A 14,273-nucleotide genomic window follows, 5' to 3' on the forward strand; every position below is an offset into this window, starting at 1 on the left:
AAAACTGTTGTTATATATCATCAACTGGAATAGAAAAAGAGCAAATGAAGGAGATGATGATTGCTATCTATCACACGAAAATGGACGACGCTCCCGAGCTAGATTTCTATCGATTCCATTCCGTATACAAGCTGCTCGTACGAGGAAGTAACATCGCTATCTTGTGCAATTTGCATTGAAAAGTAAAATGACGATTTTACGGTCGCGATTATATGTAAAGAAACGATGTAGTCATTCAAAACAGAAAGGAATAGCGTGACGGTCTGTTTGTTTTGCTGCGTAAAGAGGCGGGGGTACCCATTGAAAACAGACAACTACATCGCGGTCTTTGTTTCTTTTGCTGTGTAAAGAGGCGGGGGTACTCATTGATAACAGAAAACAACTGCAAAATGATCTTTGTTTTGCTGCGTAAGGAGGCAGTTCAGGATTCATTGTTTGATTCAAAACAACGCATACTTTTAAAATGAAATGGTCTTTCTTCGTCTTGAGTACTTCTTTCACACCACCAATCTCCATACTTCTGTACATATATTCAATCCAGTTCGATCCCACAGGTCAAAAACGTGTTGCTGAAGATGGGAAAGGAGTGATCTCGAAGATATCAATTTAAAGTCCATGCCTCTTTTTCTTTTTTACCAGGTATATATACGTGTAGACGTGCCGACGGCACACTCCAAACAGCGCCTTATGTAAAAAGGGAGTCTGGCCATTAGAAGGAGCCTTAAAAAAGAGGCTCGACCTGTCAATCCAAACTTCAGCGCATTTCATTGGTTGTTGTCTTCTATGGGGGCCGCCATGACACCAAAATTTCCCCAATATGGCGGAGCAGCTTGGAACGGCGAAGCGAGAATCTCATGACAAAATTGTTTCGCAAATTAGTATGAATGTTCTTCCGTAACCATATTGAAATTAGCCTTTAAATTACGCTCAGGTGCTTTAAAACGCATCTCGAGCTCGAAGACTTTGAGAGACCTTGACCTTGTGTGACCTTGTCTGTGTTGCAGTTTTTTTTTTTTTTTTGTACCCTAGTCTTGGGTTTTTAAGTTATGACTCTAAGTTACACTCGCCGAAATTTTTCATCTGCTCCAATTAACACTAAGGTGACTTTGTATAAATCGCTAGTCCTTCTTAAGTTGATATATGCAGCCTCCGTGTGGGCTACCGATCATACCACCACTTCAGACTCAATAGAAACAGTACAAAACAGGGCAGCCCGATTCATATTTGGTAACCACGACCGCCCCGCCAGTATCACTGCTATGAGACATAACCTCAATCTGCCTCTACTTTGCACTGGTCTAAAAACAACTCATCTGTGTTTGTTTCACAAGATTTATTATCATAATACTCACCTCAAACAATCGTTAATCCAACAAGCTACGTATAGCTCAGCTCGTACCGATCACACGCAGAAAGTGGGCATTCCCTCATGCTCAACGAGGTAATTTCACGATTCATTTCTTCCTCGTACATCGTTGGAGTGGAACCGCCTTCCCTGTACCATCACCTCCATTACTGACGTCAAGCAATTTAAGAAGTGTTTATGCGATTATTTCTCTGCATATAGCCATTTTTCATTCTACGTGTTGTACACTTGTGCTGTCATTTTTTGCTCTCTAATACACTCAAACCCTTCTTTTTTTTTCACATATACGTATCTGTGCAATTTCGTTCATGTGGACCTAATTTGGAAATATTTTTGTAGGCTGCTTATACAGTCGACCCCCGTTTATCCGGACTTCATTTATCCGGATCCCGCGGTATCCGGACAAAAGGCACGGGAACGGATTTTCCTCCATGTATTTTGTTCTCGTTTATCCGGACTTCAGCTTACGGACTCGGACAAGAATTTCAGGGAACGAAAGTCGAAAATTATTGTAATCCAGCTTCAGTTATCCGGACTACCGTGAGTAAGAGGAGGCGCTGACCCCGCTTCGTCACCCTTTTCGCTGTCTTGGGGTTATTCCCGTCACACGTCAGGGACCTACATTCCTCCGTATAGGGGAGACAACCGTGCACGATGACCCCCTTTTCTATTTGTGTGCGTTGGGTCACGTTGACCAGTCGAGTCATTTGGAAATATCTCGAGTAACTGTCCGGTTCTAGAGGGGAAAACTCCGACCCGAGGTCCTGCTGCTTACGGCCCGTTGGCCAGTGAAGATATTCCCCTAGCTGAGCTGCGATCCCTGATGCAGAGGCTCACTGCGACTGCCGTAGATGATGCTGCGGTTTCTGACTACGTTGACGTTGATGAGGATGATGACGCGTGTGCAGCTGTGACTGATGACGAGATTGCTGCTGTTGCCTCCGATGATGTGCAGCAAGACGGTGCCGATGACGCCAGTGAGAAACAAGGCTCCGACATTGACACTTTGCGTCCGCACTGACATTCTTCGAGCAGCGCAACAGCGTGGCTCAACTCTATGCAATTAGCAAAAGTTTGCAAGAATCGAGCGCCTACACTACTATGTAACAGCTGTCATTGGGGGTTGACTGTATTAACATCTTTTTACCAATTGTTAACCCACTCCCCTCTGTATTGCCTCACGACCCTGAGGGTAAATGAATACATAAATAAAGTGTCGATATCTACGTGAAAGAAATGTTTCGTAGCCGTTGTTAGGCCTAGTAAAAACCGCGATCCCACGAAATGTTTAAGAAAAACGACACTGATGGGTAAAATTTCGCGGTGTATTACTGAATTTTATTTATGTACACATCTTTGCTCGTTTTTTATTCCATCTACTAATGATTCGTAATTAAAACTCCATACTGGCAACAGTCTCTGTACCAAAGAGGATTTCTGCCGGCCAATCAGTTCTGCTAGCGAGCGGTTTGGTCATTCAGTGTCTTCCCGGCATGCCCCTCTCCATCGAGATGGCTATGATAAAAGTGTCCGCAAAATCCATTGTGTTAGTGGATCGCTAGGGACATCCATTCCAATCCCATCCAATCCAGTTTCCCGAAAATGGCGGCATCCAGTGACTACAGGTGAAATATAGCTTGTATACCCTGAGATTAATAACGAACTGTATTTCGGCTCGTGATTGGCCAGAGAGCTCAAACAATGAGTGAGCTTCAGGTATAGGCAGGTCCCATTAATGGCAATATTCCCTTTTTTATACACGGCTCTGATCCCCAAACAATGTCCTTCGCCGGTTCACATGAGGAAATTACCTGAGCACCACATTCCATACTTCACATTGAACAACTTCCAGGATTGCTTGATGGCAATACACACATCTGGGTTACTTCTTTCCGGCCTGTGATGATTTGTAGACGTGCTGTCCGAGATAAGGCATTGTACAAAAATTCTGAAAATGTTTCATTATAATATGTTTAAAAAAACAAAAACTCATTCTATGGTTATCTCTATAGCTATATTTGTTGCAAAAACTGCCATGTATGTCGTGTTCGGGAGTGTCGGGGGAAGGGGGACTTTTCGCTTAATTCGGGCGCAGGTCATGGAGGGATACACGACTCGTCAGCATGCCCATTGACGCATCGCTGGATAGTAACTTAAGTTGTGTTCACGTCATATGCATTTATAATTATATTTTATTTTCGATTTAAATACGTACTACGGTCACTCGATACTCTTTCTGGTCAGGAAACTCGCGCGAGAACTTTATTTCAGCGGACGAGCGGCGCGTGGTGGCGCGGCGATCGTTCGGGGGGAGACTTCCTTCCGTGTCCGCCGGTGCCTGCGCGTATGGTTTGTATAGTGTTTCTATGGGTGTCTGGAAGTGTACACTCTTGCTTTCTTTGTGCTTGCGTTTTGAGTGCGTAAGCAGAGGTTCTTTTTTAAATATATTTGAAGTTTATTGCAGTCTTTAAACTCTGTTCGTTATGTAAGAATGATCTACACATATAAAGCAGGCTTCGCCTGATTCGCGCGTGCAGCATTTCGTGATGACTATATGTTCTTCATGGAAGGGGAGCCCTACCTTGACGAGGACTGAATGAAAATATTTTTTCTTTGCCTAAAAAACAGAGATGACTTGGTCTACGGGAATAAACAGAAAACATTCGCTAATAGTCTTGTCGCAGGAGATGTACTGCGATGAGCGTGGTTTGTTGAGCTCCCTGAATTTGATCACTGTGTGACATGTGTAGCATCAAACACTAAGAACCGTAAAATTTTCAAAGATATATCATTCAACATAATATCAGTCCAATAACATTTCTTAGGGAACAACTTGGGGGGGAAAGATGTAATGCCAGGTCGGCTTAGTAAACGAAGCCCCCTCATACCTATTAGTTTTTGCTGCACCGGAAGCAGGCCGAGGGAGGGCTGATGTTTTTCTCTTTTTATCGATTCATTTTTCTTTGTTTCTTTCTGCAATGCGTCAAAAGCTTCTGCAGACCATAAACGAGACTCTAGAGCCCATTCATGGTCGTGTATAGTGCTAAAAATATATAGTTTCCTTGTCTTCATCCGGAATTTGAAGAGAAAAGCTAGCACAAGAGATCTTCTCTCCTTCCTCCTGCTTATATCTTTCCATTCCTTTTTCTGTTTCTTTCTTTTTTTTTTTTGTTACCGTGTTGTTCTCGTAAATGTAGTTTTTGGGCAATCCCAAAATTTCCTTCTGACCTCCCAAATAAAACTCCATTCCACCATTTTAAATAGTTTGTTCAGTAAAATGTCCTGGAGCTGATCTGACTCATATGCCGAGGCTATCTACAACGCGATGATAGTGTAGCTGTTGAATTCGATATCTGAATCTTGTCAGCCAAATTCTATAGTTGGAAAGCGCTATCAGGACACACTTCAGCAACATCAAATTCTATCGTGTTAATTTAATAACCCGGGTTGAATCCTGTTGGAATCGGCAATAGAACATATCATTTCCTCCGTAATTACAGAGTATTCGTCCAAACTTCATTCAGGAGGCACCAATCATTGTTCCTGCTGGTTTTGTTGTGATCCCTCACAACGAGTTTTCCTATCATCTCTTCCCAAAGTGTGTAAAAATTGCTCTCTACGATTGTGCATGGCACTGCACCACATAAAAAAAAAACACAATATAAGCATATTTCCTCGCCGAAAACGATCGAGCCATACGATTTATACAGGGTGTCCGGTGAGAAAGTGTCATTAAATTTCTAAAAATAGGTCTAACTTCAGAAAATTATGAAACTACTTGGAATACACAAACACATACTTTTGCCACAGATTCAGGCCCTTTGCATTCGCGTCACACATTAATTAAGCTAATTTCGCTAATTGTACTCGAAAATTAGCCAACAAAAGATAACGTTTTTCTTGATGAATTCGGAAGCCAATGGCCATAGCACAGTATTCCAACTGAAGTCACAGGTTTTTTCTGAAGATTTGTACAAAAATTTGGCAGCCGCAAAACCGTCACTTGGCAAGGCGTGTTTCATGAAATTTGCGTTTGCGTAAATGCTGGCTCTGCCTTTATCGAGACAAAGTGGAAACAGCCACACTCGATCGAGGGCATTACCGCGGTAAGCCGGTAACCGACGTTATCAGTGGATGGGGACTGACGGTATGCATGTTGATAAAAGCGGAAGGCGTGATTATGTTCTTGTTCGCATAGGAGGGAGGGTATTTGGATGGAGCGAAAAGTTCCGCAAACGTAAATATCAGCAAGCGCACCTCGCACAGGGACGGTTTTGCGGCTGTCAAATTTTTGTACAAATCTTCAGAAAAAAAAAAGTGGTTTCGGTTGGAATAGTGTGCTATGGCCATTGGCTTCCGAATTCATCAAGAAAAACGTTAACTTTTGTTGGCTAATTTTCGAGTTCAATTAGCAAAATTAGCTTAATGTGTGGCGCGATTGCAAACGGCCTGAATCTGTGGCAAAAATGTGTGTGTGTGTATTCCAAGTAGTTTCATAATTTTCTGAAGTTAAACCTACTTTAAGAAATTTAATGACACTTTCTCGCCGGACACTCTGTATGTGTATCCCCTGGCACTCATACCGCCAGAGATCATTTTAGATGATTAAAATACAGGATTTCTGTACGTACTTCTTCTGAAGTCTTATCTGTCTGCGGTGAAACAGAATCACCTCGTCATTTTGTCTCTGTTCAAGTTACAACAAACTGCTACGAGGAAAACAAGAAAATAACGCGTTTGCAAAGTTTCGCCCTCACGCAATAACTACGGAAAGCGCCATTCGCTTAAAATATATCACTGGATTGTGCAGCAAAATGCAATATGTTTCTCAACCATCACTGAGAGCCCCGAGTGAGAGCAATACTACAATTTTCCGTGTCAAAGAAAGACAACAACGAAAGTTGCAATATACGCGCCAAATCTGCAAATTTACGTTCACTGAACTGAAATGTGCCGGCTCAAATCATGAATCGCTTCGAGAATTAATTGTTTCTGTTATGAACACGAAATGAACTTTAAAAAGTAGCCTATCAAATGTTCCCTGAAAACACGCAGTGCTGCGGAAACGTCGTCTGCGTCGTCTCCCCCCGAACGACGCGATCGCCCCAAGCGGGAGCAATTGTCCCTAAGTGACCTAGTCTATTGTATTCGAGCGGAGTTTCCTGACCAGAAAGAGTATTGAAGGACCGTGGTGCTACCAACGAAACAGTATAACAATTATTAACTATTTTACAGATCTTTTTACAGAACTAAAACAAACTATTTTACAGTAAAACAGCTACAATGTTGTCTGACGTGTATTACAACGACCGCTGTGTGAACGCTAGAACTTTGAGTACGGTTTCACTTCAAATAATAAAGTCTGAAAAACATCCTTCGAATATACCAAAAAGTGCGAAAACCCAGAACTGTTATTATGACGTTAGTAAGCAATTAAAAACACACTGGTATAGTGAAGCTGCTCATATCACTCACCATGAATCTATGTTCTGTAGGACCAATGCTAAAGAAACATGTCGTCGCATGTTCTGTAAATCTGTGAAAGGAAGCGAACCATCATCCACTCGCTCTTACAAAACACCCAGGATCAAAATCGCATTTTGGAGTTAGAAGAGGCAGGCTTGGCAGATATTTTGGTGAGCAATAGGAACAGAGAGGCGGTTACTTCGTGCTCAGTTGAATGGTAGCAGCAGGAAGCCCTTCAACATGACTGCAATCGTAAGCCCTTCTCAGAACCCTGTGCATTTTTTTTTTTCAGATATTTATAGATTTCCTGACGATCACTGGTTTCCTCTGACGCATTAGTGTTCGGTCGGTTTCACACGAGCGTTTTTCTCCGACGTACGCTAAAAGAAGAGAACCTGAAGACAATCGAGCTCCGTAGGTTCCAATGAGTCCGTTTTGGCTCCGTTAAAATCACGGAAAAAAAAGAAAAACGTTCAGCCTTATACTGTGTTTTCCATCGACCCTCTGCGCTAACTTTCGATCCTCATTTCCTTTTTGTTCTCTGAACTACTTCACCCATTTCATTTCATTATCAGATCGCCCATCTAATATTTCATATGCAATAGGGTAGGCTAATGCGGTGAAACATCCTATGTCATCGTGACTACTTATTTGCTGCTGTTTGCAGATAAAAACAAAAACAACATCATTGTGTGAAATCTTTCTCGGTAACGTTTCTTTCCGACACTATCGTGTTGACGACATGCGTCTGAGAAATTCTCTTCGTTATCCGACAAAAGATTACGTCGCAGTGACATGTTCAGGAACGGCAGGAACGAGACAGGGCCAGAGGAGGCAAATGAATTGAAAGACGCTGGAGTGATTTGCGCCTTCTTCGCCCTGTTTCACTTGGTGAGGTACTAAGCATGTGGTGGTAATGAAGCAAATGGGATTTTTACAGTGACCCTCAATTGTCCAGCTTGTGAGGCGTAATGGTCTGAGTTCCATGACATGTTGTGTGCCAGAGGGCGCGCATGATTTAAGGATGAGTGTGCGGTTAAGTAATTGAAAGATGCCGTAGTGTAGTGGTACTCAAACTTCGCCGCCACGCGGCCCATAAAAAATATAGACGACCTCGTCGCGACCCCCCGTTGCCCTCGTCTCGACGCCCGGCGTTTTCCGATCTCAGCGCATGAATGTTAGCCAAAACGATACACTGACATTTTGTTGGAGCTACATTCAGGGCGAGTTCTCTCGGTCAAAAAGTATTGCACAACGGCATGCTTGCACAACTGCATGCTTCGCTCACCGACAACGGTCAAATTCTCAAATAATTTTTATAGGTTCGAATCGGAAGTACGAGGTATTCAATAATAATGTGCGGCATTATCTTCCGCTCCGTAGAAAATATCGCGGGAAAGGCACGCGACCATGCTTTCGTCAACGATGCATGGAGTGCTTACAAATCATGACACTATTTTTCAACTTCCAGGTTTGTTTCAGCAAATTATGAAAAAGAAAAAAAAAGAATCTCATGCATTGTCATTGCCTTATCCCGCCATGTTCTTGAGCTGTTGAGGCATCGGTGATGCGTCGAAATTAATTCTAGAAGGCATATTTACTAGAACTGCACGTTATGCTTCGAAATGCTCGTAAAAGCACAGCAAAACAAGTGTCGCAACAAATTTTCCGTAGTGCTACTAAACCGCGCAGACTCGCGTACACAGGGAGCTTAGCAGGCATGGAGGAAGGAAACACAAGGAGCGGCTCTTCCCTCCAGACCAGACCTCGGCGAAATCACGCATGATCGCGATGACCCACAATAACCGCCATCACGATCACCAAAGGCATGAGTGTGGCTGTGATTGCAATCGTCGTTTAAATGCCCTTGCGATGATCACGGCGCGTTGAAATAACATCAGGAAAACCTGTGGTGATCGCGCTCACGGCAGTAATCTATATTTTGTGATTCCTGTATTGCGATAACGATGCCGCGCCTCTGCAGGCACTCATAGGAATTACATTGTGATTGCGATCAGGCTGTTTGTCCTGAGCGCGATTATTGCGTGATCGCGCTCATCACCGCGATCATGTTGTTCTGCAAAAGCGCAAAGTATAGGGAACCGCGCACTTTCTGGGCGCGTTCGTAACGCCGTGTGTTCAGTCCCATTCTGATTAGTTCTATATTATGGTTGATGCTCTGCTTCACTGCTGTCTGCCCTCAACATGTCCCTGCCCATAAAGTTCAAATACAAGAGGCGATATTTGCATAACGCTCGTCTTTGGATGCTTTCTCAACTATTGCTATCATGCTCCGACGTCTCTAATTTTCCGCATCTCGTCTTCGCCGATCACTGTGTCGTTGTGAACCTGTTGCCGGGTGACCAAATGTCTGTTGTCACGATGCTAGAATTTTGGAATGTCGGCATGTGATGGTGTGTGTCGTTTCGTGCTTGCCGCACTTTGCTTCGGCATGTAGACATACTGGTGACGAGAGGGCCAATGGCCACGTCAGTTAGGAAATCAGTCGTAATCGGTAGCCTAGATTGTGCTTCTAATACCAATTATTTATTCAGCGCGCGGAAATACATGAAGGAAGAAACATCCTCACATTGACATTGAGAAGTACGTGTAGGGTTGTGAGCTTTTAATGGCTGCGTCGTGGAATTTCTCCGGCTTCCTGCCCTTTTAACCCCTTCACGCTTTCCGCCACGAGGGTGACTTTTTCCGCTGTAGTCGGGAGAAGTGAGGCATTGTCGCGCCCTTTGTACTGCACCGGCCACCGAAAAAAGGCGTTCGACGCCACAGGCAGTGGCCGGTATGCCAAAGCAGACCTCCGCTAGACGACCCAGCTTATAATATCGACCGGTGTCGTGTTTCCAAATTCCAAAAGGTACAGACATCTTGCTCGTCATAGTCCTCCGCAAGATACTCGTCAGGTTCAGACGTCTGCCGAACTTCAGGCACCAGGAACGCCGTATCAAGGACACCGTGGATGCCGAGGGCTGTGGAAAGATCCACAGCGCGCTCTGACCGTGCTCGAAATTTCCCACTGCTCATCTGTTTCCAATCTTTCGCGGTGTTGCAGTGAAGACATCATAAATGTTTTCTCGCCGTCACTACAGCTGCCGAGACATTTGAAGTGGCCCTGCAGCCATTTGGGGACAGCCAACTCACCCATGGTGTGGAGCTCGTCAAAACGATCAGACACGATTCTTCGCTGCAGCAGTGGCCCAAAGGACCCATATCCGGGCTCGAACAGCTTTTTACTGCCATTGCGGTCTTTGATTTGCCTATTTTTGGCGCGAAAGCACAATCGCAAGAGGAAATTCACGCCCTCCATGCCTTTGCTGTGTGCAAGGTGTTATGTGCCAACGCGCAACTACATGGTGATCGCGTGAGTGCGATAATGCCTAGATATCACACGAACGGCCTTTGCCTGATATCGTGATCGAACTCATGCAATCACCCTCGTGGTGATCGCTGCATGCGCGATCAACTCATTCGTTCGACGTTCTGATTGCGATAAACAGTGGCGCGAGGATGAGTACGATCCAGTATCGCGCTCATGGTGCACAGCGATCACGCGCGATATCAGCGTGAGCGTAGGTCGGCTTCAGCCTCACGCTCGCCTTATCAGATGATCGTGATCGTGAGTTCTTTCGGGCCGAAATGCCGACCTCTGCTCCAGACTAGCGTAGCCACCCTCTAGCGGTCGCTCGAGTCAAAATCGCCAATGCTTCCTGTCCACCACGTGATCCCCTCTAAAGTTTCGGTTTTGTAAGGCTTTGTTTCTCGCGCTGCTCTCCGTATGATTTTGCTTTTTGAAAGTAATTTACAGTGAAAATGTGAGCACCGTCGTAGAAACGTCGTATGGTAATGTGTTCCTGTCCCGGCTGCGGCTCATGTTGAACTGAAAGCAGCTCTGTCACGGGAACGCGTTTTGTTCGTAAGTACACGGTAACTGCTTTAGTCGCCCGTGTGTCTTCAAGTCATCTTGAATTGTTCATTTCGGACCTCAAACTCTGCCGCAGATTCATTTCATATCTTCTGTTGTTGTACAAATCTGCTTAATGGGACGGCATTCTTTACCACTTAGTCAAGAAAAGTACATAAGTTGGAAGTAACCGTTGCCACACGTGATGTTTCCAGTCCCGCGTACTCCTTTTGCGTTCTGCACACTGTGACTTGTCTTCTAATAGAACAGTAAACATTCGAACACACAGAAATGAAGTGCAAGCACGCGTTCAACGTAATACTGCCATCTGAACTGCGACACAACTACAGCTGGCGTCGTCTGCTTGGCTGGCCATGCTGTCTGGAGGGTCACGTGAGCGGTCACGTGGTAGACAGGAGCATCCCAGAATGCAATGCGAGGCCGGCTACGCTCGTCCCGATAGAAAACTGTCGGAGGGGCCGCTCCTTGTGTTTCCTTCCTCCATGTTAGCAGGTATAGGCCATTGGATATGTGGGCAGGGCGGCGCTTTTCTATTTTTTATCATATTTAATATATTTCATATGTTCTATTTCACACATTTTTATTTATTTATTTATCGAAGGGCATGCTGGCACCTTCTTTGGAAACATGTTGTGTTTATCGTAATTATCGTAATCGTTCCCAATCTTATTATTCTACGTGGTAGGCGCAGGAACTGTGCACGTGTGGACTGCCGTTTGCCGAGTTCCTTCGTTTTCCCGTGTGTGTTTTCGTTCATTTTCGTGTCCGTCCGTCTTCATATCGTGCCCGTACATCTTCTCCCGCTGTAGAAAAGATATCGCATCGGCCAGCACTCCTCACGTGAACAACTGTGCATATCGCAATCTTCTTTTTCCTTGGTCTTTCGAACGTTGATACGCTACCCAGATGTTTACCGGATGACAATGTGACGTTATCGTCAGTCATACTCATTAAAGAAGGCGGACACCAGTATTCATCCCAATGGGATGATCAATTTTGGCAGTCCGCCCCTGTTGTGTCGTCGCTGGGAACAAGGCTACAGAGCGCAAAGGGACTGGTCGTTTGAGAGTATTGCGACAAGGTCTATAATTACTGGGATTGTTTTTTTGCAGTAGCTTCCAGAAGGGGCTCACCTCACTTTAGTGAGGTTGGGTCAGCTTGGGGGGTTTGACAGATTGTCCCCCTCCTCCCCTTCAGGCACGCACTAGGCGGTGTGGGCATGAGACTGTGCCGCTGGTTAGTTGAGAAGGTCCTCAGTAAAGAGGGGTCCACTTCTCGAAGCTACTGCGAAAAACCTCTCCCATAATTACTACGGAAAAGGACTATCGGTATTCCCCGCATTCCACCTGGAAACGAGGTAAGGGAAAAATGAAAATGTGATGCCCCGGCGGAAGAAAAGTGCAATCGAGTATCGGCATTTTCGGCATGTAGCACCATATGCAAGAGTTACGGAATATTCGGAGTTTTTCGGAGCATGCCGAATTTCCATAAAGATATTCGGCGGGTATTTTTCGGCAACCGCCGAAAACGCGGAATCCTCCAGTAAACCAGTAGAGGTGCAATCTCAGAAAATTTATCTGTTCGATAGCCTGAACCCTCAGCCCTCCTACGTCACAGCTTTCGTCCCAATTGCACTCAAATTAAAATTAATTGCTCAAATTAAAATTAAAATTACGGGCAATATTCTGTCGAAGTGGTCGCCAGCTGCGCAGTGCTCGCCAAGCACGGCGGCGAAACTACATTGCACGCCGACAAAACTGGGTCTAAAGCGAAATAATCTGGCTACGTGTCAGCTACGTAGCATCAGGAGCAGCAAATCAGTAGGGACGTAGATCACTGTTGCTTTGACACACTTTGGACACCATAGGACTTCGAACCTTATGGTGAAGGGACTCATTATTTCATTCCCTACATCACCACCAGCAATGGGGTAGAGTATCTCCCCTTGCGGATGTACTCCCCATTCATCATCTCAAATAAAGTTGTTGTTCTTGTTTTTTTGCTTCGACGAACTGGCCATCATTCCCCACCAGACCTTCGCACCGAGCCGTTTTACCGCAATTTTGCTAACAAATTAAAAATAGAAGTGTTCTCTTTCACATGTATAGCTTCTTGTGTTGGGTTTATAAGCAACAATCTGTTCATCCACGCCATCAACATAAAGTGCCTGTCTCCTCCTTTGCTGTGCCTTTAAGGCATTGCGCTTCAAGGGATTGCGCTTCGTGACAGAGTGCCTGGCTTTGGTGCCCGGAATCTTCTCGCTTCGGGCCCGCCTATTTCGTATAAATGTGATCTTAAAAAATGAATACAAGTATGAACAGACAACCGCTAAGATTGTGCACTTCATGCGAACAAGACATAGCACCACGAATCAGGATTGTCTGAATGGTGCGTCAGTTGTCTATTTGTCTATAGGGGAAAAAAGTGTCGTTGATTTGAAAACCCTATTGCCATGTTCTCATACAGCAGCAATAAATTCATGACGATGACTGAGGAAGTTTGCCACGTCATTTGTGGCTCACTATTCCAGGGCACACTGGACAGTGTGATATATGAAATGAGGAGGTGATGACTATGATGAGATGAATGATCATGATGATGATAATGAGACTACGTTGATGTCCTGGTGTGATATGACACATGCCCATGCTCGTCATTCCCAAAGTTACGTACGCCACATAAAATTCATAACACAGACCCAGCAGTCATGGCATCATTGACGCATAAACCACTCATAACCAGATCATGTCAGTACACAAAAGGCATAGACGTTTAAGGCATTATACGGTTAAAGCAAGAAACCCCGGAACAAACTTTTGACATATGCTATGGGTTGCTCCTGGTGTTTTACTTACGATTATTCATTTCTTTCTTATAACTGCTTTTATGGGGGGCACAAGGCAGCGCATACGTACTCAGGCTGGTTGTCCAAAGCACTGCATGTCCAAGCCATATTTGTGCTTAGCACACACTGAAACGGCTGTATAACGAGGGGGGGGGGAGCAAAGCCCGGAAATGACCATGGTGTTGTTCGAACCACGGGCTGTGACTCAAACACAGTGGGTTTCTTTTATACAGGGCTACGCTTCACCTGCTAGATCTCGAGCATCGCCAACAAAGCGTACCGAGGTGCTTATCTTTCAACGACAGTATAGTTGCGGGCTTTTGCGTACCATTGCTGTTAATTCCAGAGCGTTCACTTCACGAATATGCTATGCTGCCCTAGCTGATTCTACCCCACGGATAATTTATGCGATAGCTAACATTCACCACTATGTTCTACTTACGCAAAAGATGCCACATTGAAGAGTGTTTAAATTGAAACAGACGATGTGAATAAACAACAACACAGCGGTCGTTTTAGACACTAAATGCTATATGCTGTAATATATCCTACAATTAAAAGATGACACCAACGTTCCACTCGAAGGGCGACGCCGTTCCAGAATTTCAAACATGTCTTTATACACTAGCTACATAAACTAAGAGTCCTGGCATAAAACA

General features: G+C 44.7%; 1 protein-coding gene across 2 annotated transcripts in view; it reads right to left on the bottom strand.

The window, feature by feature from the left end:
• The window catches only part of LOC135378244 (protein O-mannosyl-transferase Tmtc3-like), a 171,210-nt gene that overhangs the window by 154,994 nt on the left and 1,943 nt on the right, over positions 1 to 14,273 (bottom strand). The window lies entirely within an intron of this gene.

The sequence above is a fragment of the Ornithodoros turicata genome, chromosome 1, assembly GCF_037126465.1.
Source record: "Ornithodoros turicata isolate Travis chromosome 1, ASM3712646v1, whole genome shotgun sequence".
In the NCBI taxonomy this organism is placed as follows: Eukaryota; Metazoa; Arthropoda; class Arachnida; order Ixodida; family Argasidae; genus Ornithodoros; species Ornithodoros turicata.